This window comes from Oncorhynchus nerka, linkage group LG21, assembly GCF_034236695.1.
Source record: "Oncorhynchus nerka isolate Pitt River linkage group LG21, Oner_Uvic_2.0, whole genome shotgun sequence".
Taxonomy (NCBI): domain Eukaryota; kingdom Metazoa; phylum Chordata; class Actinopteri; order Salmoniformes; family Salmonidae; genus Oncorhynchus; species Oncorhynchus nerka.
In genome coordinates this window covers 8,864,950-8,870,949 of record NC_088416.1, presented here as the reverse complement: position 1 = coordinate 8,870,949, position 6,000 = coordinate 8,864,950, and the positions used below count along the sequence as shown (strand labels likewise).

At 41.2% G+C, this 6,000-nt stretch overlaps 1 pseudogene; it reads left to right on the top strand.

The window, feature by feature from the left end:
* The window catches only part of LOC115103797 (alpha-1,6-mannosylglycoprotein 6-beta-N-acetylglucosaminyltransferase B-like), a 102,110-nt pseudogene that overhangs the window by 22,925 nt on the left and 73,185 nt on the right, over positions 1-6,000 (top strand).

Genomic DNA, 6,000 nt, shown 5'->3' with positions numbered 1-6,000 from the left:
CATTGATGGACAGTGATATTTAAAGTCAGGATATTTAAGACAGGACTGAGACTAGACCACTCAGGAACACTCAACAGGCTCTTGTCTCACAGAAAAATACAACCCTATCCCAGGGTTAGGTTATCAGAAGACTGAGGTGAGATTTCCTCAAACTTCTTTACCTGGGCTTTGCTCCTTTCATATTTCTCTTGATCCTAACCAACTCCCCAGTCCCGGTCAGAAAAGTTTTCTGTAACTTTCTTTCACTTTGAAAATGTGGAGTAGGTCGTGTAGATGTGTAGGTTAAAAATGATGATTGAATCACTTTTTAGATGACATTTTAACGCAGTAAAATGTGAAAACAGTTCAAAGAGTTGTAGACTTTCTAAAGGCAATGTATTTTAGATAAAGGACCAATTGTCAGGTAGAGAGCAAGTGATATTAGCCCTGGGCCACTATTCCCCTTAAACAGTTCATATATTTTTAACCACATCAATATACAGTTGAAGTCGGAAGTTTACATACATTTAGGTTGGAGTCATTAAAACTCGTTTTTCAACCACTCCACAAATTTATTGTTTAACAAACTATAGTTTTGGCAAGTCGGTTAGGACATCTACTTTGTGCATGACAAGTAATTTTTCCAACAATTGTTTAAAGACAGATTATTTCATGTATAATTCACTGTATCGCAATTCCAGTGGGTCTGAAGTTTACATACACTAAGTTGACTGTGCCTTTAAACAGCTTGGAAAATTCGAGAAATTACGTCAAGGCTTTAGAAGCTTCTGATAGGCTAATTGACATCATTTGAGTCAATTGGAGTGGATGTATTTCAGGTCATATCTTCAAACTCAGTGCCTCTTTGCTTGACATCATGGGAAAATTATTTTTATACCTCCATTATTGTGGACCTCTGGTTCATCCTTGGAAGCAATTTCCAAACGCCTGAAGGCACCACGTTCATCTGTACAAACAGTAGTACGCAAGTATTAACTCCATGGCACCACGGAGCCGTCATACCGCTCAGGAAGGAGACGCGTTCGGTCTACTTGAGATGAACGTACTTTGGTGCGAAAAGTGCAAATCAATCCCAGAACAACAGCACAGGACCTTGTGAAGATGCTGGAGGAAACAGGTACAAAAGTATCTATGTCCACAGTAAAACGAGTCCAATATCGACATAACCTGAAAGGCCGCTCAGCAAGGAAAAAGCCACTGCTCCAAAACTGCCATAAAAAAGCCAGACTACGGTTTGCAACTGCACATGGGGACAAAGATCGTACTATTTAGAGAAATGTCCTCTGGTCTGATGAAACAAAAATAGAACTGTTTGGCCATCGTTATGTTTGGAGGTAAAAGGGGGAGGCTTGCAGGCCGAAGATCACCATCCCAACCATGAAGCACGGGGGTGGCAGCATCATGTTGTGGGGGTGCTTTTCTGCAGGAGGGACTGGTGCACTTCCCAAAATAGATGGCATCATGAGGCAGGAAAATTCTGTGGATATATTGAAACAACATCTCAAGACATCAGTTAAAGCTTTGTCGAAAATGAGTCTTCCAAATGTACATTGACCCCAAGCATGCTTCCAAAGTTGTGGCAAAATGGCTTAAGGACAACAAAGTCAAGGTATTGGAGTGGCCATCACAAAGACCTGACCTCAATCATATAGAACATTTGTGGGCATAACTAAAAAAGCATGTGCAAGCAAGGAGGCCTACAAACCTGACTCAGTTACACCAGCTCTGTCAGGAGGAATGGGCCAAAATTCACCCTACTTATTGTGGGAAGCTTGTGGAAGGCTACCTGAAACGTTTGACCCATGTTAAACAATTTATTAAAGGCAATGCTACCAAGTACTATTTGAGTGTATGTGAACTTCTGACCTACTGGGAATGTGATGACAGAAATAAAAGCTGAAATAAATCATTCTCTCTACTATTATTCCGACATTTCATATTCTTAAAGTAGAGTGGTGATCCTAACTGACCTAAAACAGGGAGTTTTTACTAGGATTAAATGTCAGGAATTGTGAAAAACTGAGTTTAAATGTATTTGGCTAAGATGTATGTAAACTTCCGACTTCAACTGTACCTGCTCTACCATCCCAGTTAACCCAATACATCAGCCCATCAGAGCCTCAGACCTGGGCTGTGTCCCAATCAACAAGGATGCTGCCTTTTGTGGCAGCTTTCTAGGCAGGATGTCAAAATTGGTATGTCCCAATCCCAAGGTACCTTCAAATGCTGCTTTCTAAGGTGCTTTCATTGGGCGATTTTTAAAGGCAGCATCCCATGTGTCCATCGCTGGGGAGGTTATCCCATAACCCCTTTCGGCATACCTAAAATTAAATTAAATTAATGATGGACACAAGTCCGGCTTGGGAGAAGATGTTCCAGAAGAATAAGAAATAACTTGGCGAAATGTAAATATAATGTTTATTTATTCACAATATTATGTTCAACAAATTACTTTCATATGAATTTTCAATTCAAATGTTGAGTAACTGTTGTTCATCAGCCCGTTGCCAAGCTAGCTAGCTAGCTAACACATCATACGTGATAGCTAGCTAACGTTAATTGGCGTTCTCGTCCTGCTTATCGGCTGTTTGGAGATGCACAACTAAACTAACTAGCTCTAATCGTAGATTCAACAATGTGTAAATTGTGAAGCCCCAGACAGTTTTTAAATGAATGAATTGGTGAACCTGATAGCCAGCTAAAAACATGTACTGTAGCAAATGTGTTTTCGGGGACTAAAGTGGGCACCTAATTGCATATTACTCCATTGCATTGGCTTGGCAGCAGAAAACAGTCCCGCCTGACCCGTTTGGAGGTCAGACATGTTACGTTCTTTTACAACATCTGATGAAAAATGTAGGAAATGCAACCAGCTGTGTTCTGTTCATTCTATGCCTGCTAGCCAGCCAAGTTATTTGTGCATTCTGTTGATGAGTCTGTTTAGCAAGCCTGCTTGCTAGCTAGCTGCATGTCGTGTCTGTTTACGTAATGTCAACATTAGCTAACATTCTCTTGTTACTTTCCCTTCCCCTATTGCGTTGCACAACCTAGTTTGTTGTTACTAGGTAAAATGAGAGGCTAAGTTATTCTACTCTTACTGTAAACAACTGATCAAGATAAAACAGTATATGCAAAACTGTTAACAAAATGACTACAAATTAATAAAGGTAGTTGTGGCTTTAGTGACTTGAACCAGCACTGACATTTGAGCAGTGAGGTTCATTTTGCCCCCCCCTTTGCCTCTGCTTGTTCCAGCTCTCACCCTGACACCCTGCAGATGTCAAGATATGGTTGGGAACCTCCCAGCCACCATGATAATCACCATATCCCAGGATTTTATTCAGGAGTGTGCAACATCACAATGTTAGATAGAAATAGATTCACCCACGTTATTGTTTATCATGCCGATTTCTCAGGACATTGTAACCTATGGGATTTGCACTGTGGGGAAATCTTCAATTTAGACCACGGTTAAGTTTAAATTAAGTATTGGTAAAGGGCTGGAACAAAAACGTGCAAAGTCCTGTCCTGTGTATAAAATGACTCAATTTGCCCTCATGTTAAGAACAAGTTTATGAATGTTGGAGGTTAATCTCCTTGAGATTAATCTCCCTCACTTGGGAATGACCTATTTTGTAGAATGGACTGTGCTTTAAGGACTAATGCACAGACACAGAAAAAAAACAATACAAATGTTAAACGTTTATTCATCTGTTCTAATCCCATGCAAGGAGAGAGAAAGACATCAACAATTGTCACGTCCGTTTTACGAAGAAGACCTAGGCGCAGCGTGATATGCGTACATTCTTTATTATTATAAGAACGAACACTGAACAAACTACCCAAAATAACAAAACGTGACGCTTATACAAATGAGTGCCGACAGGCAACTACACATAGAGAAGAACCCACAAACACCAAAGGGGAAATGGCTACCTAAATATGATCCTCAATCAGAGACAATGATAAATAGCTGCCTCTGAATGGGAACAATATCAGGCCACCATAAACATACAAATACCTAGACCTACAAAACCCTAGACATACAAAACCCCTAGACAATACAAAAACTAGCGTATCCAAAATCTAAAGAAAACAGAGATATCTCAGGTCAGGGAGTGACAACAATATTAACATGCTGTATTCATTTCATTGAATATATATTCCTGTTTGTTATGCATTTTTATATAATTACATTGGACATGTTATCTTTTATCACGGCAGTATTTGTAGCCAATGCATTTAGCTTACATTAGGATGAAGTAGCCAATGCATTTAGCTTACATTAGGATGAAGTAGCCAAGGCATTTAGCTTACATTAGGATGAAGTAGCCAATGCATTTAGCTTACATTAGGATGAAGTAGCCAATGCATTTAGCTTACATTAGGATGAAGTAGCCAAGGCATTTAGCTTACATTAGGATGAAGTAGCCAAGGCATTTAGCTTACATTAGGATGAAGTAGCCAAGGCACTCTTATGTAGTTGGATTGCATCACATCACCTTTCAATAATAGTTATCAACTCATATAAAACGGTGTTATCCTGAACATCAGTGTCTTTGAAATAAAATGCACAGGCGCGATAGTTGTATGAATTAATCACAACGTAAGCCTACTCATAGAAAAAACTTTAGCAGCTGTAATGCAATATTAGTTTCACAATAAAACACCACTGTTCTTGCTATTTTATCACACTTAAGCAGTCAGTAAAATATCTTACTTAGCTGTCTCCAAAAATCGTATCCTGTATCACGCAAGCTTGCTTCCTGTCCACGGAGATGGAGCTACAGACCGAGCAATACGCGAGAGGAGAACCCTATACCGCAGGATAGTTATTCTGGTCGTGTCAACTTAACTCGTGGACAGGTACTGTTACTTGTTTACTCGTTATTGGTGTCAGATATTTCCATTTTGGGATGGTTGTTCACTGGATTGCTAGCAAACGTCTCGCGCTCGGTGGAATGCAAATGCGCCGTCACATGATGCTGCCTTCCAATTCCCGTCCAGATTGGCAGTTACAGAACCTACTGGGAAAGTGCTGCCTACTAAGTTAGTTGCCTTTTGGAGTCAGGTTGGATTGGGACACAGCCCCGCAGTCTTCTTATTGAGTTATTTAGTGACCCCATCGATCGTCATCGACCTCGTCTCCGGTCAATGGCGCAATGTTGTGTCTCTTTCCGCTCCCCTCGTCCAGTCAGCACCTCTTCATATAGCTCCTTTTTGTGCTGACGGATACAGTAGTCGCCGTCACCGTGCGGTCTCCGGGTGGACCAGACATAAATCTGTCTCATTGGTTAAGACACTCCGGGGGCCGGTGTCCAGTGTTTGCCTACTAAAAGCAGGGCTAAAGACTGTAAATCACAAGAGATAGTCAAACGCCGCCAGCCAGGGTTAGTTATATGGAGATGGATTGGGTAGTGTGGTTGGCCGCCAAACCTGTGTTGGGGATTATGAATTGAGTTGTCTTGGAGTCATTATTTTTTTCAGCTTCTTTGATATAAGGAGATGTTTGGAGCTGAGTCACGGTTTGTTGGCTGAGCCAATTCCACTGTTTTGTGAGCTTCTGACTACGGGAAGTGTCCCACTCAATCCCACTCTCTGTCTCTTTCTCTACTTCTGACTACGGGAAGTGTCCCACTCTATCCCACTCTCTGTCTTGTCTCTTTCTCTACTTCTCCTTTCCAAACCTTCCCTTTGTTTCTCTCTCTACCTCCTTGTATATCCTCCTCTTCTCCGTCTGTCTCTTTTGCTCTCTCTTTCATATATTGTCTTCTCTCTGTCTGTTTTACACCTCTGTCTCTCTTTCTCTCTCTGTCTTTCTCTCCGTCTCTTATCTTTCGTGACACTCTCCACCTCTCTCGCTATCGGACAAGGTTGTTTGCTGTAACCCCGGTCACCGTTGTTGACTTGAAACTCTGCTGCTACCCCCTATTTCCCATGACCCCCTGCCTTCAACAGGACAAAGAACATTGGCCTTTTGGAATCGACAGATGTGATATT